At 38.0% G+C, this 27039-nt stretch overlaps 1 protein-coding gene and 1 non-coding gene across 5 annotated transcripts in view; both read right to left on the reverse strand.

Moving 5' to 3' along the window:
• Positions 1-27039, reverse strand: part of SPIDR (scaffold protein involved in DNA repair) — a 486766-nt gene that overhangs the window by 83617 nt on the left and 376110 nt on the right. The window lies entirely within an intron of this gene.
• LOC123786848 (U6 spliceosomal RNA) lies at positions 6485-6588 on the reverse strand. Its single transcript, XR_006778069.1, has one exon. It is a non-coding gene; the product is annotated as a U6 spliceosomal RNA (small nuclear RNA).

A 27039-nucleotide genomic window follows, 5' to 3' on the forward strand; every position in this document is an offset into this window, starting at 1 on the left:
TCCCTCTTCTGTTCATGCCTGGCCCCACACACTCCCCCACCTTGTCCTGTTCACACAGCTGAAGCTCAGGAGCTCAGTGGGTCAGGCCTGAGGTGGAGTCACTGTCCTCATTGGTCCAAATGACCTGGAACTGTGTCATTCAACAGACAGTCCAAACCAGAGTTAGCTCATCGCCAGCACACAAAGAATCCCACCCTCTTGTTGCTGCTTCCTGCTTAGTAAATACTATCTCCTACAATCAGTGCTAGTGTGACAGGTCTGAACAGAAAAGGGCCCCCTGATCAATTTATTTTTCCTGAATCACCAGGAAAATTCCCCATATTCCCCATAAATAACATCATATTCAAAGGAACATAAATGGCTTCCCGGGGAGGAAAGAAATATCATGTTAGTAACTCTGGGACCCTAAAAAAGTTACTTATTGAATGAACTTGAATTTACTCATCTTAACATAGGAATAAAAGAACCTAACTGAGAGGGCTGTTGTGAGCATTCGAGCAACGATACAGGACTCAGCACAGTGGCTGGCACAAATACGTCAATCTTTCCTTTGCAGGGTCCTTAGGCCAATTTTATGATATAATTTTCTCCATACAGTTCTTGAACATCTTTTGTTAGATTTATGGCTAGATCACTTATGACTTTGTTTGATATTTTAAATAGTTTTTTTGTTTGTTGGTTGCTCTGTTGCTGGTGAACAGAAATACAGTTGAGTTCTGTATTGAACTTTTGTAATCCATCAATCTTATTAAAATTATTTGTAATACTTTTTATGAAGTTTTACATAATCATTTCATCTATGCATAATGACAACTTTGCTTCAGCCTTTCCAATCCTTATGTTTTTTTTATTACTTATCTTTTCTGGCTGTACTATAGGACCTACAGCACAATGCTGAAGAGAAGCCAATGACATTGAGCATCCTTATCTTGATTTTGAATAAAATGTCTTCAGTGTTTTACAATTATGATACGCTGTAGGGTTTTTTGGTTGATATCCTTCATCAGGTTAAACATTCTTAGTTTGCTGAAAAATATTTTTAATCATGAATGGGTGTTGGACCTTATCAAATGCATTTTCCGTATTAATTGAAATGACTATATGTTCTTATCTCCTCTGCTAATGTTGTAAATGACAATTATACCTTTTTAAGTTATTTTTTTAAAAAGGATTTTATTTATGTATTTGAGAGAGAGAAAGCATAAGCAGGAGGGGCAGAGGGAGAGGGAGAAGCAGACTCCCCACTGAGCAGGGAGCCCAACGCGGGGCTCAATCCCAGGACCCTGGGATCATGACCTGAGTCGAAGGTAAATAGCTAACTGACTGAGCCACCCAGGTACCCCTAGAACTTTTCAAGTTAAAGCAATTTTTTTACTCCTAGGATAAAGCCAAGATCCTATTTGCTATATTTTGTTTAGGAGTTTTCTATGTTCATGAGTGATAATGACCTTTAATTTTAATTTTTCAAACTAGATTTAATTTTTTTTTAGTTTTTTTAAAATTTTTTATTATGTTACGTTAGTCACCATACAGTACATCCTTAGTTTTTGATGTAGTGTTCCATGATTCATTGTTTGTGTATAACACCCAGGGATAGGCCAGTGATGGGCACATATTGCATGGAGCACTGGGTATTACTTCTTCTATCAAGACTATTTATAGTAGTTTCATACAATCAGTTGACATGGATTCTTTTTTCTTTGAAAAATCTTTATAAGATTTGAACGACCTGCTTTTCGAAAGTTTTGAAATAATTTAGTAATAAAATGAATTGAATCTAGTGTTTTTCTGGGAAGATTTTTAACTATCAACTCAATTTCTCTAATGATAATTGGGCTATTTGGGCTTTCTAATTTTTAATTGAGACATTTGGTTAAGATATATTTTCCTAGGGATTTGTCCATTTGGTCTACATTTTTAATTAATTTATTAATTTATTAAGATTTGTAGTATATATGTATATTTTTGTTAAGTTTTTATTTTAATTCCAGTATAGTTAACATACAGTGTTATATTAGTTTCAGGTGTATAATTAGTGATTCAACAATTCTTACAACACTGGAGCTCATCACAAGGACACTCCTTAATCCCCACCACCTATTTAACCCATCTCCCCATCCACCTACCCTCTGGTAACCATCAGTTCTCTATAGTTAAGAGTCTGTTTCTTGGTTTCTCGCTCTCTTTTTTTTCCTTTGCTCATTTGTTTCGTTACTGAAATTACACATACAAGTGAAATAATATGGTATTTGTCTTTCTCTGCCTTATTTCGCTTACATAATATTCTCTAGCTCCAGGCACGTTGTTGCAAATGATGAACAAAAGAGTTCTTTCTTTTTTATGGCTGAATAATATTCCACTGTGTGTGTGTGTGTTTGCATATCTTTATCCATTCACCTACTGATGGACACTTGAGCTGCTTCCATAATTTGGGTATTGTAAATAATGTTGCAAAAAACATAGGAGTCCATGTATCCCTTTGAATTAGTGTTTTTGTATTTCTGGGGTAAATACCCAGTAGTGTGATTACTGGATCATAGGGTAGCTCTATTTTTAACCTTTTAATGAAATTCCATACTGTTTTCCACAGTGGCTGTACCAGTGTGCATTCCCACCAACAGTGCATGATAGTTCCTTTTTCTCCACATCCTCGCCAACACTTGTTTCTCGGCTTTTTTATTTTAGCCATTCTGACAGGTGTGAGGTGATATCTCACTGTAGTTTTGATTTGCATTTTCCCGATGATCAGTGATGTTGAGCATCTTTTCATATGTCTATTGGCCATCTGTTTGTCTTTGGAGAAATTTCTGTTCCTGTCTTCTCCCATTTTTTAATTGCATTATTTGTTTTTTGGGTATTGAGTTGTGTTGATTCTTTATATATTTTGGATATTAACCCTTTATTAGATATATCATTTACAAATATCTTCTCCCATTCAGTAGGTTACCTTTTAGCTTTGTTGATGTTTCCTTCACTGTGCAGAAGCTTTTTATTTTGGTGTATTCCCAATAGTTTTGCTTTTATTTCCCTTGCCTCAGGAGACATATCTAGAAAAATGTTGTTATAGCTGATTTCAGAAAAATTGCCCATGTTCTTTTCTAGGATTTTTTTTTGGTTTCAGGTTTCACATTCTTTTTTTTTTGTTTCAGGTTTCATATATTTCATCCATTTTGAATTTATTTTTGTGTATAGTGTAAGAAGAGGTCTAGTTTAATTCTTTTGCATGTAGCTGTCCAGATTCCCCAACACCATCTGTTGAAGATCGTCTTTTTCTCATTGTATATTCTTTCCTAATTCACTGAAGACTAACTGACCATATAACTGTGGATTTATTTCTGGGTTTTCTATTGTTTCATTGATCTATGTGTTTATTTTTTGTGCCAATACTATTATTTATTTATATCTTCTCTTTTTCTTTATGAATTTTACCGTAGAATTACTTAACATTTCAAAGAACCAACTCTGGGCTTTGTTTATTTACTGTTCCTTTATGCCATTAATTTCTACTCTTACATTTATAATCTCCTTTGTATTTTCTTTGTATTTATTCTATTTTTAACTGTTTCTTATATTAGAGGCTTAGCTCATTAATTTTGAGCCTTCCTTCTTTCTAAAGTGAGTTGTTTAGACTACAAAATTTCTTATAAATATCAAATTAATGATATCATGTAAATTTTGATATTTAGTATTTTTATTATTTATCAGTTTTAGGAATTTAAATTTTCCATTATTGTTTCGTTTTTAATCCATATGTTATTTGGCAGTATTTAAATTTTTTTCTATAAGGATTTAAAATACATATTTTTAAATTAATTGCACTAAGGTAAGAGAATGTGCTTTCTAATAATGATTCCTTTAAATCTGTAGAAAATTGTTTTATGGTCTAGCAGATAATCAATTTTTATGAAAGGGTCAAATGAGAAGAATGCATATGGTTTAGTTGTTAAGTAGAGGGCTTTGTACATGATCTATAAGTCAAGTCATTTAAGAGTGTTTTTCAAATATTCTCTTTCTTTACTTTTTTGTCTGCTTCCCTGATCAGTTATTGCAGTATTTATCCTACAAATCAGAAGATTAAAATAACAATTTCTTAAATGTATGTGGGTTAGAAATTCATCATCTTGATGGCAGTTAGTTAGTGCCAGGCTCTCTACTATTTGCATTGTCTTACCCTCGAAAGGCCACTAAGAACTAGGCTGGCTATTACTATCCTTACTTAACACAAAAAAGACAGAAGATCAGAAAGATTTGGTATTGTACCCAAGACTGTACAGCATTAAATAAAATTCAAAAAATAAAATGAATATGTATGGGTGCCTGGGTGGCTCAGTTGGTTAAAGGTTCAACTCTTGATTTTGGCTCAGGTCATGATCTTAGGGTCCTGGGATCAAGCCCTGTATCAGCCTCCCCACTCAGTGGAGAGTCTGCTTGTTTCCCTCTCCCCCTGCCCCTCCCCCTGCTCTCTCTTTCTCTCTCTATCTCTCTCTCTCTCACACACACACACACGCACATGCTCTCTCTTTCTCAAATAAATATATCTTTTTTAAAAATTGAACTTTAAAAATCAATAAAATAAAATGAATGCATAAACATATTTGATATAAATATCTCTTTAAATGTACAAAAATGGTAAATAATCAACATAATTTCCAGAGCTAAACCTCTATCATATTTCAAGTACAGGTGAAACTGATCTACATACTGCTGCAGTTAGCAGTAAGTCAAAAGAAGCATGTGGTCTAAGAGAACTCTCTGTGCTGATGGAATGTTCTACATCAAGTGTAGTCTAATGTGGTAGCCACTAGCCACATAGAGCTGCTGAGTGCTTCATTTGTGGCTAATGTAAGGAAGTGAATTTTAGATTTTTATTTATTCTTAATTAATTTAAATGTAAATAACCACCTGTGGCTAGTGGCCACCCTATAGGACAGCACAGTGTAAAGGCATAAGAATAAGAGAAACCAAAACTCTCAATACCTCATAATTGGTTGAAACCTTTCAAAGAACAGTAAATACAAAGTGACAGCGAAAGTGAACAAGAAGTAACAGTCCATTTAAAAATATTTTCAAATTATGTTTTATCAAATACTAAAATGTTAATAGGTATTCCTTGAAAATCATCACTATTATCAAAATGCTGCTCACAATATTTTTTCTAAAATATACTTTACTAGATCTATGGAGAAAAATGTATCAAAATCACATATAATTATTAATCTGTGTTCAATTCTTCTTGCAAATATATTTTATACCCTAGAATACCAGGAAATGCCTGACTAGTCACCTGATGAACATATATATGGTTTGAGGTCTGCTCATTGTGCATAAGCAATATTTAGCACATGGTACCCAGAAGAATATGCCATCTATCTTAAACAACTAAACATTTCCACATATATGTATGACATTAGTTAATATGTTGTAGCTCATATGTTATTTCTCATAACTTTGTGAATGAAAAAGAATTATTTAAAAATTAGGGTTCTGTGGCTTATAATCAGGTCAAAATGAACAACTGGAGCCTTTGGTTCTACCAAAATTGAGGGGATGAGTAGCCTAAGATAAAACAATGTTCGTTTTGTGATGAACAAACTGAAGGCTTCAGAGGGGAGGGGGGTGGGGGAATGGGATGGACTGGTGATGGGTAGTAAGGAGGGCATGTATTGCATGGTGCACTGGGTGTTATAAGCAAGTAATGAGTCATCGAACTTTACATCGGAAACCAGGGATGTACTGTATGGTGACTAACATAATATAATAAAAAAAATTAAAAAAAAAACAATTAATGTTCAATCCTACTGACTTAACCTCAGGATTTAAAGACCAAAAAGCAGTGTGATGCCAGTTATTTGTTTCTTTTGAAATTCTGAATATTGTTCCATCGCGTCTGGCCTCCATTATGTCTATGCTCTTTTCTTACTGGGTTCTCTTATTATATAAGTCACTTTCCACTTGTTGCTTTCAAGGTTTTCTCTTTACCTTGGGTTTTCAACATTTTGACTATGATATGTCTGGGTATGGATCCCTTAGGTTTATCCTACTTGAAGCTCTTAAACTTCTCAGATGAGTAAAGTTCACCAGTCAAATTTGAAACGTTTCAGCCACTATTTCTTCTGCATTTTTTTTTCTTCTGATATTTTTTCTGCACCCTCCTCCCAATTCCCCTGACTTTCTGGCACACCCATTACATGTATGTTGGTGCACTTAATGATGTCCCACATTTCCATGAGGTTCTGTTTCATTTTCTTCATTCCTTTATTTTCCTCCTTAGGATATTTGCCATTTGGGAGATTTCTATAATAATACAGAAATGACTTATTTTGGTGTGCTCTAATTCTTCATAAGGATTGAGTTATTTAAAAGTCTTCACAAACCTTTTAATCTCTAAAACACTCTGTGGTAGTAAATTTGAGATTAAGTTTTAACATCCTATTTAAATTACCATTCTCTTTTGGGGAAGAATTTTAAATTAGATGAAAGTCTTCAAAATATGTAATGCTTCACAAATTTGTGTGTCACCCTTGTGCAGGAGCTATACTAATTTCTGTATCATTCCAATTTTAGTATAAGTGATAGCAAAGTGAGCACTCATCATTTTTTTTTTCCTCTCTCCTTTAGATTGTGCAAGCTCAATTACTCTGGATTCATGTTCTTTCTTCTGTCACCTGAAGTCTACTGTTGAGCCGAGCTAGTGAATTTTTCATTTTAGTTATACTTTCTAACTCCAGAATTCCCATTCGGCTCTCTTTTATAGTTTGTATCTTTTCATTGATATTCTCCATTTGATTAGACACTGTCATCATACCACCCTTTAATTTCTGAGACATGGTTTCCTTGAATTCTCTGAATAGGAATGCCTTGAATTCTCTTTATAATGGCTACTTTGAAATTTTTGTCTGCTAAGTCCAGCATCTGGGCCCCTTCAATTGCCTGCACTCTTTTCCCCTTGTGTATGGGTCACCCTTCCCTGTTTCTTCACCAATTTTGTAATTTTCTTTTGATATCCAAGCATTTTTGATAATATATTGTGGCAACTCTAGATATGGATTCCTCCTCTACCCCAGGGGTTGATGCTGTTGTTATTTGCATGGTAGTTTATTCAGTTGTTTACGGACTTGTCTGAACTACTTATTCCTGCAGGCTTCAGTATCTAATGCTCCTGTCCCCATTTTTTTTTTTTTGTTTGTTTGTTTTTAATCTTTTCACATGCCCCTAGGTCACCATAAGCCACTTTTTGGTGAAAGCTTATGCTTAAAACCCCTTGGAAGTTAGATTTTTACTCTTTGCCATTGGATGTATATACCTTGGGGGTTGCTATCATCCCTCTCCATCAGGCAGGGCTTATAATCCCCCTCTTTAATCACTCATGTGAGGGTATGGCTTTGGGCCTGCCAGACTGCCAGGGATGTGTGTCATTTATTTTAAAGTCTGGCTTCTTAGGAGTTGCTCCTGGGTCAGAGTAGCTTATTGTTCATCTAGTGTGGCTGGAGGTGGTGCTGAGGACTGCAGTGTCTGAGGCTTGCATCCCAAATCTTCCCTGTGGGTTGCTCTGACTGTTCCTGAGTGGATGAAGCCAACCAAGCACACCCTTCTTTTTTTTTTTTTAATATTTTTTTATTATATTATGTTAGTCTCCATACGGTACATCCCTGGTTTTTGATGTAAAGTTCGATGATTCATTAGTTGCGTATAACACCCAGTGCACCATGCAATATGTGCCCTCCGTACTACCCATCACCAGCCTATCCCATTCCCCCACCCCCTCCCCTCTGAAGCCCTCAGTTTGTTTCTCAGAGTCCATAGTCTTTCATGCTTCATTCCCCCTTCTGATTACCCCCCCTTTCTTTATCTCTTTCTCCTACCGATCTTCCTAGTTCTTATGTTCCATAGATGAGAGAAACCATATGATATTTGTCTTTGTCTTCTTGACTTATTTCACTTAGCATTATCTCCTCCAGCAAGCACACTCTTCTTGACTCTGAAAGTTTTACTGTGATACTAGGAGGGTTCTTCTTGGCTCTGTCTTTTCCCTGATGCTCTCTGTTAAACTTCTGATTGGTCGGCCGTTTCCTTGTTGATATAGTATCACAGAGCTACAGGTACTCTTGGAATTGCTCTTCACCAAGATCCCCATTATTTTCAAAAACGCCCTTGGGCACGGAATTGTACTGTGTTCCAAATAAAGTCAGCACTCTTAAACTGCCTGAAAACCCTTCTTCCTTATAACCTGTCTTCCTCTGGGCAAAGCTTCTGAGTCACTCATAGAACTGGAGGTTACACCTCTGCTCTAGAGTGGGTGCTGGGTGGTACTCGTCTGGGGGTGCCTCTCTGGTACGGTGCTTCTAGCCTATGAGTGAATTGGGGTAGAACAATTGGGCTAGTATTCTTAGCCTACCACACTTGGGGCAGAGCTGCAACATGGGCTAGGAGATCTCCTGCAGTGAAACTGCACCCTAGACTGTGTGTTGAGGGGAGAGGAGACATCTTCTTGACTGCAATCCTGGAGTAAGTGCCCCACAATAGTCTTCATAAGACAAACTGGGTTGGGGGGGTAGGTCATGGCTCAAGGGCCACAGACTCCTTGTTCTTCCTGAAATACAGTAGATTCGCTTGATTCTCTTGATGGAATGTTTCTCCATTTACTGTATGCCTTTAGGAAAATTTCCTGAGGCTTTAAATGATTAGTATTTTTAAGCTTTCTCCAGTTAAAATGTTTATTAGGGAGAGAATCCACTGTGTCTTCACTCTGCTATTCCAGAAGCTAGTCTTCCATTTTTATCTTCAATGTACTTCCATTAAAAATAATGACCCTCTGGATATTTAGCACGTGCTGTGTAAGAAAACATAATGGCTCTTTAGCCATTATTTACAAGTTTTGAGGGTCTCTGGAAACTACCCATTCTGAATTTGTAGACTTAAGTGTGAGTTGTCCCTTTTTCCTCAAAGATCTCTTGATTTGCTTGAACACAATAATGGAGTCAAGTACAAAATTACCAAGTCAGACAAAAGAAGTACAGTAGATGCAGTGAGCCACAGAGGTCCACAGAGCCATGATATAAACATCATAAGATTCTTAATAACAATGGCACTTATGCGTTTTTCACTGTACACTAAAACAGTGCCCTGGCTTTTTGCTGAGCAGGGAGCCTGATGTGGGGCTCGATCCCAGGGATCATGACCTGAGCCGAAGGCAGGAGCCTAACCAACTGAGCCACCCAGGTGCCCCTAAGCTGAGTCTTGAAGAGGGACAAGTCAATCATGCAAAAGGTTGAGAGAAAAGGACTTAAAACAGAGAACACAGCATATACAAAATCCTGTGATGGGAAAGAGCTTTTATATGTTTAAGAAATTGAAAGAAGTCTAGAAAATAAGAGAGGGGGGTAGAGGGAGGGAGAGAGGGAGGGAGGGAGGGAGAGAGGGAAGGAAGAAAGAGGAAGGAAGGAAGGAAGGAAGGAAGGAAGGAAGGAAGGAAGGAGAAAGAAAAGAAAAGAAAAGAAATGAGAAGAAGAAAAGAAAGAAAAGAAAAAGAAAAGAAAGGGAAAGAAATAAAGAAAAGGGAGGGAGGGAAGGAGGGAGGAAGGAAGGAAGATATGAAAATGATAATAAGGTAAAGACTAATATTTGGTGATTTTGATGCAGTAATCTTTTTTTCAGTGGATTATTCTTAATTTAAAATTAAAGTTACATTTATAATAAAATTAAAATGTTGATAAGCATTTGTAAAGAAAGGAGAAAATGGGATGGGAAGGAAAGGACTGGGTTGGGGGAAGGAAAGAGAGACATCATTCTGTTGGAATCACGTGGTTGGACATGGCTGGCACAGTGATGCCTGACAGTGGCTGGGGGTAAAGGCCATATGATGCTGGCCATGTGGAGGCTGACTTGAGAGGGGAGCAGACTCTGTGCTTAGCGTGGACCCTGATGCAGGCCTTGATCTCACGACTCTGAGATCATGACCTAAGCTGAAACCAAACGTTCACCATTTGAGCCACCCAGGTGCCCCACGAGATTTGACATTTTAAAGTTATGTGATGGGTCAGTGTTAATAAAACTGAGTTTCTGCTTTGGGAGGCAGTTGAGTATACCCTTTGCTTTCCTGCTATAGAATACCCACTGGACAAGACTAATGTGCACATGTAGTAATACCGAATCTGTGCTGCCAGTGATGGGCAAGCTAAGCCTCAGGCCCTGGGTGACTTTTCATTCTCCACCTGGCACTGAGCACTGCTGGTAGGTACCCTATGCCTAGCGTGAGAGGGACACCACTATTTTTAAAAGTGATTAACTTAGAAATGCGGAGAGAAAATGTCTCACGGGGAGGAAGTAGGATGTTAGTGGTTTGAATAAGAGCCTCAGAACTGTATTTGTTCCATGAAAAACTTTGACGTTCAAAATTCTTGGAATAAAGATCTGGCAAGTGAATGCCACTTATTTAAAATCAATGTTCCACCCATGTCTAAAATGTAGACCCTCATCCACATAAGATCCCTCCTCTTATTTTCATGATTTTAAGCATGTGGTGCAGGGGAGAGGCAAGTCTGCAAAAGAGGGGCTCTGTTTTGAGCTCTGCTGTTGATGGATGTGAGCGCCTGGCTATGCACCTGTATAATCCAGATTAGTTTAAGTCTGCTTCCCACCTACTAGAAGCTTGCACTGAATCTGTGCTCAAAATCTTGATTTCCTTCACCCACTAGGCAAATTTATTATTACAAATGCAGTTAATGGATAAGATTATTCTCTAATCAGGCGGCCCCTCTCCTAAGTCTGTAAGCAGGTATGTGCATCTTGGTGAAGGGGCTTAGAGAAAAGTGCTTGATAACAGCACAAAGTCACCCTATGCCACACAGAAATGGCATTGCCACACATGAAACCAACCCGTAAATGGCCTTGTGACACTCCCCTTGTCATCCAGCTACTGCACCTCTCTTTGGAAGGTAAAGCTCTACTCTGGGTGAAGCAAGAAACAATCGTGAAAATACTGAGGGTCTTCAGGCTAGCCCCTGCTCCCAGCCAGAGACACCCCACCCCTCCCAGTGGGGGGAAAATAAGATAGCAGTCAAAAAGTAGTTCAACAATCTCCTGTTTCAGCCATGAGGAGTCATTCGGGAGGACTTTGATTCCATGAGTTTCTGAGCCATGAGGGTGAGGCCCAGACCATGTTGGAAGAACTGACTAAAACTGGTGCCAAATGAAACTACATTCCACAGTACATTCCCAGCAGCATAAAATAATACAGATAAGAGGTTCACTGTTCAATCACATTCATATCATGTTGGAAGTATAAAAGTCCATTATGGAGTTAATATTTGTCTTTAAGAATGTTTTTTTCTTTCTCTTACCAGCTTAATGGCAGATCATGCTAATTAAAGAATTAATTTAAGAATTCTAAAAATTCATGTATTCTTAATCTGCAAAAATGAGAACAAAGCACAAGGAATAAGGAAAACAAAACTGTTGATCTGTAGGGGGAGTTTCAGTGAGACTCTAATTTAATTCCTCTTTGAAGTTTCAAATGTTCCTCCCCAACTTTTGAAAAATATTCAATTTCCCCCTTCCTTTCACTCACTGGCTCAGTTTCATAGAAACACAAGAGAAGAAAAAGAAACAGTGTGTGCCTGTGTGTGCCTGTGTGTGTGTGTGTGTGTGTGTGCGTGCGCGTGTACACTGAGAGGGGAGATTACGTGAACATGTGGGATGTTTACCCGGGTTATGGGAGCAGTTCTTAGCAGTCCACCAAGAATTCCCGGAATCAGAGTCAGTCCGGCCGCTTTCTTCTAGGTCAGTGTCAACTTAAGCAGCCTCTAAAGATCAACAAGGTTCTTTCTCTCCACATTATAATTTCTTACTAAGCCTCCGTTTTAAGGAAGGAATGGAAGAAATTTGAGGACAAAGTGGGGGGGGGGAAGCAAGAGAAAGGAAAGGGGGAGATAAAAGGGGGAGAAGAGAAGAGAGTTTGGATATGAACAGGGGGAAGGAAGAGTCACAGAAAAGAGGGAGGGAAGAGGAAGAAAAGCAGGAGAGAGAGACAGCAGAGGGCTGAGTGGGTGGAGGGCCTTTCCCCAGCTCCACCAACCCGCTCAGCAGACGGGAAACCAGATACAGCAGGACATTGTGTTCTTCTCCTGAAAAACAACCAGACTGCACTCCTAAAGTAAACAGTTAATCCTGTTGTTTATCTTTGTAACATGAGGAGATGTTAACAGGATGATTTCTACTGCACAGAAATGTGGTTTTTATTCATTTTAAAAAATCATATTTTCTCTTTGATAAAATAAAAGTGTGACATATTAACTTTATAGTATCAGTGAACAGGAAGGAATAACAAATCTTTCTTTGCTAAAAGTGACTTAACTAAAAGATGCCAAAAAAGCCTGAGAAAAACCTTTTCTTCACTCAGGCATCCTATTTATTTTTGGAAAATATTGCATTACTGAATCAAACCAAGTCAAACCAAAACAAAACCTGCTGTAAGTTCGGTCCATTCTAAACTTTGATTTTGGGTATTGCTCGTGGAAATAAGACTATAACTGGGCCAAGACAAGAAGAGTAAGAAGAGTACATTTTATATGTTAGTAGAAGTTTGCCCACAGAACAAATTTTCAAAGATATAGAGTTATTCTTACACATTTTTATTAACTGAAATTTTTATGGAGGTACTTGTGGATTCACATGCAATTGTAAGATATGCTATGGAGCTCGTATGTACACTTGCTCAGTTTCCCCCACTAGTGTACTATTATATTAGCAGATAATGGTACAATATCACAGCTAGGATACTGACATTGATACAATCCACCAAATCTTACTTGTGCTAGTGTGCATGTGTTCATGCGTGTATTCAGTGCTATAAAGTTTTACCGCCTGTGTAGGATCCCATATTCAGCACCACAGTCCAAAAAGTGAACAGTTTCATCACTACAAGAATCCCTTAAGCTGTCTTTTTTTTTTTTCCAGCCAGGCACCACTACTCTTTTTATTTTTAACATAAGAGTTTAACAAACTTTTTTTTTTACTTAGAGGAGATACTATAGATAAGTACATGATTAAATTTATATATTTATATAAATATATATTTATATAAAAATGTATATATATTTTATTTATTTTTTATAACCCACTTCCCACCATCTCCCCAACATCTGATGTTATTAATCTGTCCTTCATTCCCAAAATTCTGCCATTTCAAACTGTTATAAAAACAGAATCATCTAGTATATGACCTTTGGGACTGGATTTTTCCCCTCATCACAGTTTCTGGGTGATTAACCCAAATTACTGTGCCTTTTATTTTTTAGCAGCTTTGAGACATAATTTACACGCCATAAAATTCACCCAGTTAATAAAAACAGTAAGTGGCAAAATACACATACTATTTACCATTTTAACCATTTTAATGTGCAATTCAGTGGCATTAAGTACATTCACAATGTTCTGCAACCATCAACACTCTTATTCCAGAATATTTTCATCACCCCAGAAGGAAATCTCACTCTACTAAAGTAACCTCCTCATCTTCCTCTCCCAAGTACCTGGAGACAACTAATCTACTTTCTGTCTCTATGGATTTGCCTATTTTGGATACTTCACATGAATGGAATCATGCAATATGTGGCCTTTTGTGTCTGGTTTCATTCACTTAGCATAATGATTTCAAGGTTCATTCACATTGTACATCATTCATTTTTATTGGTGAATATTCCATTTTGGGGTTATTTCCACTGTTTTCCATTTATGAAACAATGGTGCTAGGAACATCTGTGTAGAAGTTACGTGGATAATGTTTTCAATTCTCATGGCTACATATCTAGGAATGGAACTGTTAGGTCATATAGTAATTCTATGTTTAACTTTTTTTTTAAAAGGCTTAAAATGTATTTTAGTAAGTTGATGCTACATTACTGATCCATTTCTCAGGAAAACTCCAAAGATATCAGGGACAAATAAAACATGGTATACTAATAAAAAATGCACAACGTAAGTACCTAAGATAGGCAAGGCTAAGAGCTACTGTCTGACCCTCAGCACACAGCAACCCTGTCCTTAAGATTGTACTAGGCTTATTAAGAAAAGTTGTGAACAACATCGTAGACGCAAAAGGGCCAATCCTGTGTTGTCCTTACCCAAGAAAAAGATGCAGGCAGATTAATACAAGATTTAAAAAAATATATACTAAAATGAAAATCTCTAAGAGAAAATGTCTTCCTTAGGATATGATGGGGTAATATATGGGATATAATAGAACTATATGTATGTTATCTGCGACCTCTGTGGACATTTGCCTGAATTCCCACCTGTGAGTGACTGGAGCAATGGGACTAAGGTCATTGGGGGATGTTTGCTTTTGTGGTGTATGTGGCAGTGTCTCTAGGGTTGTGAGGTATAAGAATGAGAAAGCAAAGAGAAGAAGGATGGACAAAGAATGGAATGATCAAAATTAATGGGGGCTCTAACTGGATCCATTTTGTCATGGTTCCACTCTGCACCCAGACCCTCAACAATCACATGACACTTCAGGAAAGCACCACAGATGATCCATTAGTTAAATGATATACTACACAGAACTGATTTGTTAAGTATTGTTCCTCCCTTGTCTTCTATATTTGATTTTTTGAGGAACTGCCAAACTGTTTTACAAGGTGGCTGCACCATTTCACACCCCACTAGCTGAGTATGAGGGTTCCAATTTCTCTACCCCTCACGGATATTATTGTCTGCCATTTTTATTATAGCCATACTAGTGGGTGTGAAGTAGTATCCCACTGTGGGATTTGGTTTGCATTTCCCTAATGACTAATGATACTGGTCATCATGTACTTCTTGGACATCTGTATATCTTCTTTGGAGAAATGTCTATTCAAATCCTTTGACCAGTTTTTATTCGGGTTATCTTTTTATGTTCAGTTGTATTAGCTCTTCATATATATATTCTGGATACAAGTCTCCTATCACATATGTGATTTGCAAAAAATTTCTCCCATCCCCTGGGTTTGTCTTTTTATTTTCTTGGTGATGTCCTTTGAAGCACAGAAGTTTTTAATTTTGATGAAATCCCATTTATGAATTTTTCTTTTGTTGTGTATGCTTTTGGTGTCATATATAAGAAACCACTGCCTAATATAAGGTTATGAAGCTATATTTCTATGTTTTCTGAGAGTTTTATAGTTTTTCGTTCTTATGTTTAAGTCAATGATCCATTTTGAGTTTATTCTTCTGTATGGTGTGAGGAAAGGGTCAACTTAATTCTTTTGCATGTAGGAAGGGGAAGGGAGGGAAGGGAAAAAGAAAAGTTTCAACCCTGCCGAATAGAGGATTTAATTAGAGTTTTAGAGTCTATCATTGGCAAAGAGTTGTACAAATGTATCTATACTCCCTAAAGTACACAGACTAAACTTGCTGCTGTATTTATTTAGGTCCAATGAATACAGAGCAAATGTCACTGGCCATTATCTTATTTCATCCAGTTCCATTACTTTACCATCATCATTCAGAGGACTCCCAAAGCTCTATGCCTTCTGATCCAAACTTATTCTTCCTCCTACGCATTACCTCTTTGTGTAAAGTGGCCCCTACCATTCTCAGTCACTGTTTCAAAACCTGAGAGCACTCTTTACTTCCTTTTTTCACATCCAGTTGCTACAGCTTATCCATTTTACCTTCATATTTATCTTTTTAATATCATTCTTCCTTCTCATTCCTGTTATCATTATATTGTTTTGCTTGTGACTTTGTTGCCCAAAAAAGCTTCCTAAGCTCATTCTTCCTTTTTTCTAACCCCCCCTTAAGGGACAGAGTTAATCATGTCACTGAACTAATCACGACCTTCAAAGGTATCCTAATGACTTCTACATGTCTCGACACGTGTGTAAGTCTAAGAAGATCAAGTTCCTACAACCATTTCCCCATCTGAGTCTTGGCTCCCATTAGTCCCTCTAAAATAATCTGATATTCCTTGTCACTTCCACTCGTCTAAGTATGTTCATTTTCAAAATCAAATTCTAATTCCATGGAGATGTCTCTCATTCCAATAGTGAGAACAATTCTTCCTTTTTCTTTGTAATCACAGTGGTTTTCTTTTGGGGGGGGGTTGCCTTTATTTTAGTTCTTACCACATTCTACTCTTTTTTAAAGATACTTGAATAGATCTTTTTTCTCTACTTTTTGTCTGGAAGTTTCTTTATTTTCCCTTTTTCCATTAAGTTTTTAATTTTTAATTCCAGTATAGTTAAAATACAATGTTGTATTAGTTTCAGGTATACAATATAGTGATTCAGTAATTCTGTACATTACTCAGGGTTCATCATGATAAGTGTACTCTTAATCTCCATCATCTAATTCACCCACCCCCCCACCTCCCTTCTGGTAACCATCAGTTTGTTCTCTATAGTTAAGAGCCTGTTTCTTGGTTTCTCTCTTTTTTTCTTTCCTTTGCTCATTTGCTTTGTTTCTTAAATTCCGTATGAGTGAAATTATATAGTATTTGTCTTTCTCTGCCTTATTTTGCTTAGCATAATACTTTTTTTAATGGGAAAATACAATTTAATTGTTTTATAATATGGCATTATTTTTTAATAATAATATTTTTTATTATATTATGTTAGTCACCACACAGTACATTCCTGGTTTTTGATGTAAAGTTTGATGATTCATTAGTTGCGTATAACACCCAGTGCACCAAACAATACGTGCCCTCCTTACTACCCATCACCAGCCTATCCCATTCCCCCACCCCCCTCCCCTCTGAAGCTCTCAGTTTGTTTCCTGCTTAGCATGATACTCTTGAGCTCCACCCATGTCCTTGCAAATGGAAAGATTTCATTCTTTAAAAAAAAAACATTTTTATTTATTTATTTGATGGATAGAGTGAGAGAGAGAGCAAGAGCGAGCGAGCACAAGCAGGGGGAGCAGCAGGCAGAGGGAGAGGGAGAAGCAGGCTCCCTGCCGAGCAAGGAGCCTGATGCAGGGCTCAATCCTAGCATCCTGAGATTATGACCTGAGCCCAAGACAGACACCTAACCAAACTGAGCCACCTAGGCACCCTGAGATTTCATTCTTTTTTATGGTTGAATAATATTCTATGGTGTATATATATACACCCCCTCTTCTTTATCCATTCATCTACTGATGGACACTTGGGCTGTTTTCATAATCTCACTATTGAAATAATGCTGCTAAAAACATAGGGGTGCATGTATCCCTTTGAATAAGCGTTTTTTGTATTTTTTGGGTAAATACCCAGTAGTGCAATTGCTGGATCACAGGGTAGTTCTATTTTTAACTTATTGAGGAAACTTTATACTGTTTTCTACAATGGTCACACCAGTTTGCATTCCCACCAACAGTGCACAAGTGTTCTTTTCCCCCGTATCCTCACTCACACTCATTGTTTTTGGGTTTTTGATTTTAGCCATTCTGACAGGTCTAAAGTGATATCTCATTGTAGTTTTTTTTTTTTTTTTAAATGTGCTCTTTTTTTTTTTTTTTTAAAGATTTTATTTATTTATTTGACAGAGATAGGAACAGCCAGCGAGAGAGGGAACACAAGCAGGGGGAGTGGGAGAGGAAGAAACAGGCTCATAGCGGAAGAGCCTGATGTGGGGCTCGATCCCACAACGCCGGGATCACGCCCTGAGCCGAAGGCAGACGCTTAACCGCTGTGCCACCCAGGCGCCCCTCATTGTAGTTTTAAGTTGCGTTTCCCTGATGATACAGAAATTAATCCACAATTATATGGTCAATTAATCTTTGACAAAGGGGTAAAGAATATACAGTGGGAAAAGTCTCTTCAACAAATGGTGTTGGGAAAACCAGACAGCTACATGCAAAAGAATTAAACTAGACCCCTTTCTTATATCGTCCATAAAAATAAACTCCAAATGGATTAAAGACCTAAATGTGAGACCTGAAACCAAAAACATCCTAGAAGAGAACACAGGCAGTAATTTCTCTGACATCAGCTGTAGTGGCATTATTCTAGATAAGTCTACTGAAGCAAGGTAAATAAAAGCAAAAATAAACTATTGGGACTGCATCAAAATAAAAAGCTTCTGCACAGTGAAGGAAACAATCAACAAAACTAAATAAAAGGCAACCTACTGAACGGGAGAAGATATTTGCAAATAACATACCCAGTAAAGGGTTAGTAACCAAAATATATAAAGACCTAATACAACTTAACACTCAAAACCCAAATAATCCAATTAAAAAATGGGCAGAAGACATGAACAGACATTTCCCCAAAGACACAAACAGATGGCCAACAGACATATGAAAAGATGCCTAGAAGTTTCTCAAGGGCAGGGATTGTATTTCTTATTCCCTATGTGCCCAACACAACTCTTAGCTCAGAGCTTTACAGATGATCCACATATGCTTGGTATACCAAGTTGAATTAATCAACAAGTATTTTTTCAGGCTTTTTGGGGATAGAAGGTATAAGATGTAGTTCCTACTCTCAGGTACTTAAAATGCTTTCTTCAGGTAATTCATAAGGAGACTTCTACATTGTTCTAAAGTATAGGTATGGGAAAGGAAGTGTTAGTATTCCAGTGAAATACTAAGTTAGAACAAAATAAATGCAGGAAAGGAGGGAGGGAGGAATAAGAGCTAAGAAAGTTTATTACTCAAAATGTGCCAAATTAACTCAGCAGCCCTGGGCAGACTGTGGTTTTGTTTTCTCTCAATTTATTCCCCAACTCACTCTCAAATGAGGGGTCACTTGGTATTCTCACTTTTCCATGTCTACTCAGCACTGAAACCTAGAGACGAAGGTCATGACTGAGAATAGAGTAAGAAACAAGGAACCATGCAAGGGGCATAGTTTTCGTAGTGCCATAGGTAACTTATAGTATCCCACTGATTCCTCTGGATCACCAAATAGTATGTCAGCCAAAGCAAGAGTCATCACAGCCTTTCTCAACCAGGGTTCTGCAAGGGAACTGAACCCTAAAACTCTGAGGTAGCACTGCATGAAATGAATAAGAACTCTCCATTGCATCTAAAATGGCACCAGTTATGTGCACTCTTAGGAGAAATGAGAATAAGCTTCAGGGTTCTATACTCCCAATGTGGGAGCCAGTCTAGAGTATATGAACCTGAGAGTAAACAGCACTACTGTATTGGGCCTATTGAAACAACAGGGAACAGTGTTTAATCATTCTTGGATGATTTGCTTCTGAATCAGGGTTTCACACTCTAGGCTAACTGGCCTAGAAACCAGTCCCACCTAATGCAATGGCTTATAAATCATCTATGTTTGTGAAGTACAGGTGCATATTCTATCTACTCTGACTCTACCAAATAAGACACAGATTACCTACACAAATGGCAAACGTATAAGGCTTACTGGGTTTTTTTCTGAAATATCAATGGTGATTTTCTAAATTCTTCTGCAACCCTAAGAATACCTGTTCTAGAAACAATATCACTGAGAAAAATATTAAATTGCTTTATGATATTTTATAATAAAGTAATTTCAATTCCAAAGACTAAACCATATTCAGTTTACTGTATTGAGAACAGACAAGGGGTCATTTTTAGAAGACAACTATATTTCTCAGAGAGAAGGAAGCTTCTCATGTATGAATTTGTTCCATTTCCAGCCCACCTACCTCAGTACATAGGACTACATGCCACACCAGCTGACATTCCACTGAGCTTCTTACTCATCCTCAACTTCCCACCTAACCTGGGCACCCAGGACACCCACTGCCTCCAGGTCTTTGTTTTGCAATGACTACTGTCTATCCTACATCTGCTCACTCTCCAAACACCAGCTTTCACACGAAGCTCAGAGCAGTCTCCTTTCAGCAGGTAGCCTGCTTTGTCCTCTTCCTGCCAACCTTCTAGAAAGTATGGGCTTAGCTTATTTGCATTTATTCACTTCTTATTCGCTTGTGATAATTTAGAAGTTTTTGAAAACAATCTCAAATTTACTAAAAGTTCTAAATACAGTACAAAGCATGTCCCCCCCCCCCAATCATTTGGGAATAAGTTTGTACAAACAAGGACTTTCTCTTACATAACTGCTGTACAACCATCAAGGGGAGGAAACAAACACATAATTCTCAGACCCCACTCATGCTTCACCCATTGTTCCAGTCATGTCCTTTGTAGCAAAAGGAGATAACTCAGAATCACGTATTACATTAAGTTGTCATGTCTCTTTAATCCTCTACAACCTGGAAGCGTTTCTCAGTCTTTCTTTGACTTTCATGACCTTAACATTTTTGAAGGATACAGGCCAGTAATTTTGTAGTGCACAATCCTTCAATTTGGGTTTGTCTGATGTTTTGTCATGATGAGATCCAGCTTATGTATCACTGGTAAGAATAACACAAAACTGATGCTATATTCTTCTAAATAGTTGGCATACTATCTCAATTTGTCCCATTACTAACAGTGTTCACTTACTACTTGATTAAGGTGATGTCTGCCAAGCTTCTCAGCTATTTCCTTCTGAAATTAAAAAATACTGTGTGGGAGATACTTTCAAACAATGTAAATATCCTATTCCTTATCAAATTTTTAATTCATTCATTTTTATACATGAGTGTGGACTCATGGATTCTTATACTATGGCCTACAATCCATAACTATTATTTATTTCGATGTTCAAATTGTCCCAGATTTTGCTAGTGGCAGTCCCTTGCAAGCTAGCTCCTGAGTTCTTTTGATGTCTCCATCATTCTCTAAGAATGTTCTTACTTTCTGACATAATGAAATGTTCAAAGCTCATCTTATATTTTGTCTCATCCAAACCTGGAACAGCGATTTCACCAAGGAGCCCTGGTTTCTTTCAGATATTTAAAAACTAATATTTGGGTGCTAAATTGCTCATTGCTACCAGAGTATCACTGCCTCAGGACCTCTTAGTAGACAGAGCTAGGGAGTGTACACACACACACACACACACACACACACACACACACACACACACACAGCAATACACATTTACTTCTGTTTATTCATCCATTCATTTATTTAGAAAACTATGAGTTGACACCACCATGGGGTTCATTTCAGTTTTCCCCTTTTCTACATTTTGTTAACTCACAGGTACCTCAAACTCAGCACATCCAAAACTAAAAGTAATTTTTCTAGTTTTCTCCAAATCTGTTCACCCTCCTAAATTTCTCATCTCATTAAATGATACCATTTATTTTGTTGCCCAAACCTTAGAATCCTTCTAGATTCTTCCTTTTCCTCCACCTTCCACAACCAATTATTCATGGAGTCCTGCCTTTTACACTTCTCAACTATTTCCAAATGTACACCACCTTTTTATCCATTAGTTTGTCTAAACAGATGAGTTAGACTTCTTGCTTTTCACACAGGCATTTACAGTTACTTTCTCTTCTGTTCAGAAACTTCTAGTGTATGACACCTATCACATGTAGAGAAAAATCCGAAGAATTTGCTATAGAAAACTAGAACAAAGTTCTAGATCTTCTCATGACCAGAACCCTGACCCTATTCCTTCTATCTTCATTTACAATGTATGAAAACCTACACTGGCCTCCCTGCTGTTTTGTAAACAAGTCAAGCATGCCCCTGCTTTGCAACCTTTTCCACTCACCCTCTCTGCCTGGGACACTCTTCCCCCAGACATCTGCATGGTTTGTTCTCTCACCTCCTTTGGAATTTTTCTCCAATATTACCTTCTCCCAGTGAGGCTTTCCTTGATCCTCAGGTAAAAAGAGTAACCACTCAACATTCACTATCCCCTTATCCAACTTTATTTAAAGCCATAACCACTGTTACTTTCTTATATTACATCCTTTGTCTGCTGCCAGTCTTTCCCAATTTGTAAGTCCCATTAATTTATGTTTAAATCTTTGAATTAGCACAAAGATTGTGTGTGTGTGTGTGTGTGTGTGTGTGTGTGTGTGTGTGTGTGTGTTTTAAAAGATTTTATTTATTTGACAAAGGGAAAGAGAGAGCACACAAGCAGGCAGAGCAGCAGGCAGAGGGAGAAGGAGAAGCAGGCTCCCCAACCAGCAGACAGCATGACATAAAGCTGGATCCTAGGACCCTGGGATCATGACCTGAGCTGAAGGCAGAGGCTTAAGCGACTGAGCCACCCAGGCGCCCTGGCACAGAGTTTTGTGAGTTGTTTTTTTTTTTTTTTTTGGGTCTTATTTATCTTGTATCACTAACACCCAGGACAATGTGTGACACATAATAAATATCTGGCGAATGAACATTTCCTCATGGTCTTCTTAGTTACATTATACAGTAGATTAATATTCTATCATGTAGCATGTTATGATTAAATAATTCTCCTTTTACTGGATATTTAGGTTGCTCCCCCCCCCCCCGATTATAAGGCACTCCTACCATGAAGAACAGTGTGTGTGTGTGTGTGTGTGTGTGTGTGTATGAATGTTTTTGTTTGTTTTTCATCAATTAAGTTTCTAGGGATTACTGGGTCAAAGAGTATATCTTTATTGCTATATGTTATGTACTGCTCTCCAAAATAGTTGTAATGCTTAGAAATTCCATTAGCAATAACCATTAGTGTATAAAGAGTCCTAAAATTTTTCTAAATAATATATATAATTCAAAATTTTAAAGTGTTACAGGAATATATGACAGAAAGTTTCCCTCCCATTCTTGTCCTCCATTCTCCAAATTCCCATATGTTTACATAGATATTCACTGTAATTTGTATTTTACATATCCTTCCACAGTTTTTCTCTCTTTCCTTATCGCCCTCTCTCCCTCTATTTCCCTCTCTCCCCCTCCTCACCCCATGTATATTCTCCAAGGAAAATAGCACATTTCAAATCTGCTCCTTGCTTTTTGTACTTAACCAATGTCATAAATTTTTCTTTCTTTTTTTTTTTTAGGGAGGGGTAAGGGTCAGAGGGACAGAGAGAATCCCAAGCAGGCTCCACACCCAGCACAGAGCCCAATGTGGGGCTCAATCCCACAACTCCAAGATTATGACCTGAGCCGAAATCAAGAGTTGGATATTTAACCGACTGAGCCACCCAGGTGACCCAATGTCATAAATTTTTCTATATAAGTTCATAGAATGCTTCCTCATTCTTCTTTTTTGTAGCTGCATAGATAGCTCTATGGCATTCTATAATATGGATGTACTGTAATTTAGGTTTAATCCTCTAATGCTAAGCATTTAGGCTGTTTCCACGCTTGCTATCCCAAACGATGAGTCAGAGAATAACCCTGTACTTCATATGTATGTAAGTGAACCTGTAGGATAAATTACAAGAGGTGGAAGTGCTGGTCAAAGAATTAATGCGCTTACAATTTACACACCTGCACACATTCACAGCCCCCCATATTTATATGTGCATACTAGCAAAGCCCTCTCTATGGGGGTAGTAACAATTTATTCTCCCTCCACCAATGTGAGAGGGTGCTTGTTTCCCTTTAGCCTCACCAAACAAATGTTACTGAAGTTTTGGATTTCTGAAAATTTGATAATAGTGTTTTTTAAATTTGTATTTCTGCATTATGACATATTCGTCTTTTTATATGCTTATTTTTATCTATAAACTGTGTGTTCATATGTTTGCTCATTTTTATTTTGGGTTATTGGCTTTTTCTCTATTTCTGTGGGTACTTTGCATATTAGAGAGATGGGTCTTGTCATATGGATTGCAAATATATGTCCAGTTTGTGATACTTTTGACTTTACTGTGCAGATTTAATAGAATTTATTAATATTTTCTTTTGGATTGTTAACTCACAGAAAAAACTTTTGCTCCAAGATAATTCTCCCATGATTTCCTCTAGAATTGTTTCAGCTTTTATATTTAAATCTTTGATCCATTTGGAATTTATCCTGGTGTGGGATAAGGGGTTGAGATCCAATTTTTTTTTTTTTTCCCGGATGGCTCATCTGTTGTCCTTGCACCATTTACTGAAATGGTTAATTTTTTCCCACTTTTCTGAAATATGTGTATTATTTACAAAATTTCTATAATTGTGACTGTCTTTTCTGTTCCACTGGTTTATCTATTACATTAAGGGAGAAAAACCCTTTAATTTTAAAAAGTGGCTTTCATTAAATGAACAAAGGAAAAAAGAGAGAGACAAACCAAAAGGCAGACTCTTAACTATAGAGAACAAACTGATGGTTACCAGAGAGGAGGTGGGGGTGGGGGTGGGGAAAATAGCTTATCTTGATGAGCACTGCGTAAGATATGAAATTGTTAAATCATGCTACTGTATACCTGAAACAAACAAGTACATTAACTACAGTGGAATTAACATAAAAAATAAAAAAATTTTAAAAAGAAGTTGCTTTCATTAATTTCTGCTTCTAATAACTAGATGTCACTTATCTTCAGTGTTTTTGTGAAAAATAAAGGAAATAACTCCTGCCTGTGGTGAAGATCATGGATGGTTGACCAGGACTGGCATTCCTTCTAGCCAGAGCTGAAGCCAGAACCCTCTGGTGGCTGAGTAATGTGGTTCTTCCCTACCCCCTAAACTGGAAAACTACTTACTCTGACTCTCATGTCCTGATCTCTCTTCCACTGCAGGTTCATATCAAATTTGATTTTTCCAGCTCAGTGATTAATGAGACTTCTATCTCAACAAAGCCATACTGGAACTCTAGGCTCCCACTGCTAAACCTCCCAAGTTCCCGCCACCTCAGTAACTTAAAACCATCAAACCAATAACCTCACAGTCATCTTCCCTTCCCCCTCTACTACCCTATACCCAATCATCAGCAAGTAACATGCACTCCATCTTTAAAACAGATCCCAACCTTTCAGGTTTTTAACACTTCTTCACTAGCACTCTGGTCCAGCCATCAGTCTTACCTGTCTGGATTGCTGACACAGCCTTCTCTTTTGTTTCCTGTACTCTTGTGCCTCCACATTCCATTTCCTCTAGAGCAGCCAAAACAACCTTTTCAAAGTAAGTATCAGATCATATCCATCCCATGTTTAAAACCTTAAAGTCTTCCCATCATACCTGGCATGAAGCTGCCTGCCTCCCCTTGTGCTTATCTTCTGTAATGGCCCCTGGGTTCACTAAACCCCAACCCCACTAGCTTCTCTCCTGCTCCTTGAATGTACCAACTTCATCCTTATCTCTGTAATAGTTGATGCCTTTGACTAGAAAGTGTGTCTCTCAGAGCTTTTCACGACTGGCTCCACCTCTTCATTCAGGGCCTACCTCAAAGGGTAGGCTTTTCCTTACTAGTCATTCCAAATGACCTTGATACCCTCACCCAAATCACAACATCATTCCCATAATGACAGCAATGCCTTTTGAGCACCTAAGGAGAGAGAGTTGACTTCGGCCTCCATTCAGATTTATGCTGTGCCTGGTTGGGTCCTACCCCCCCCTCCTTGCCAGGTGTGTAGGTTAAGGGGGTGGCTGGGGAGGCCAACAGAGGAGGCTGCAATCCTCAGGGAACTTCCTCATTGGTAACCCCTCCAGTACTGGCTTGGCCATGTGGCTAGGTTTGGTGTGAGTGGAAGTCATTGCTAAGGACCAGCCACCAGCACTCTGCCCTCAGTGCAGCCAAGAAAGACTGAGGGTGGAGGCCACAGGTTTCAGAAATGAGAACACCACACCCTAAACCTCTGTTGACACTGCGCTTATACTTTAAACAGTGCAATTTAAAAAGTGTCTACATGTCACTGTGATGAATGACCTAAAAAAGTTTATATAATTGAATAAAACATAACATGGAAAAAAACCGACCTTTAATAAATTGATAGGATGTATTGGCTATTGCTCTCCAAGGTCGCATGAGTATATAGCTGAATTAATATTTCATTTTGGGCAGGAAGAAAAGTCCCTCCCCCCTTTTTTTAAAGATTTTATTTATTTATTTGACAGAGAGACAGCCAGCCAGCGAGAGAGGGAACACAAGCAGGGGGAGTGGGAGAGGAAGAAGCAGGCTCCTAGTGGAGGAGCCTGATGTGGGGCTCGATTCCAGAATGCCGGGATCATGCCCTGAGCCGAAGGCAGTCACTTAACGACTGCGCCACCCAGGCGCCCCGTCTTTCCCTTTTGAATAACACTGTTCAAAGTGTCTTCATGGCAAATTCTTTTTGTGTATATAATATATAGGAAATATTTCATTAAGTATTGAATTGCAGCTTTCTGTAAATTACAAGATCACAGTTATAAAAGTATGGAGAAGAACACTACACAATGCAGAACGGAAAATAAAGAGTATTTTATCTACTAATCATCTCAACATTAGTATTTTCCATCACATCTATGTGGGCTAAATTTGGCTTAAAATACCTTCCACTTAAAAAAAAAAATCCCATAGTATGTATATGTAAAATCTACATTTTAAGGCTTTCGTAAACCTCAGCAGCTATCTATCCAACAGATATTGGCCGAGAAAATCAAGATGTTAGCAAGGGCTGTCACTGCAGTAAAACAAAGTAGAATAAATAAGAGTATTCTAGATTGAGTCAGTACACAAGATTCAATATGCCAGAACCCTCACATATGAATGAGATCCATTCCAAGACCTTGATAATTTCCCACGTTTACAAAGATTGAGAATATTTGTACATGTTTTGCCTTCTACCAAAACACATTTTTGTTGAATTTTCCGTGAACAGACTCACATAATTCAAAACTGACTTTTTCAGTCTTTTTCAACCTTCACTGAAGTTTCCTCTCTTACTGATGACCTTTTTTAAATAAGAAAAACATGAACTTTACAAGAGTTACTGTTTATTAGAGGTCTCAGAGAATATGACACAGTGGTGGCACAGGGTCTCTCGCTGGGCTGCATGTAGCAAGCCTAAGGCAATTTCTTAGTCTGACACAGTCACCACCATTCACTAGGTGCCTTGCATAGACTGCAGGGCCATTCTCAGCCAAGGCTATGGATGCTAATCCTTGCATATCAGGGGCCACTCTGGTTTGTGCACAAATACTACTTAGCCCAGAACACCACATCAAGCCCTGTCACTGCCACACAGATCTGCCATTGCTTCTAGGCCCCAGCAGTCTGTGGCTAGCTTGGATCAGATCTCGCAAAAGTGCTAGTTTCCTTTCCTCTGCCAAACCTGCTGGCAAATATTC

Source organism: Ursus americanus, chromosome 9, assembly GCF_024610735.1.
Source record: "Ursus americanus isolate L20-20 chromosome 9, mUrsAme1.1.p, whole genome shotgun sequence".
In the NCBI taxonomy this organism is placed as follows: domain Eukaryota; kingdom Metazoa; phylum Chordata; class Mammalia; order Carnivora; family Ursidae; genus Ursus; species Ursus americanus.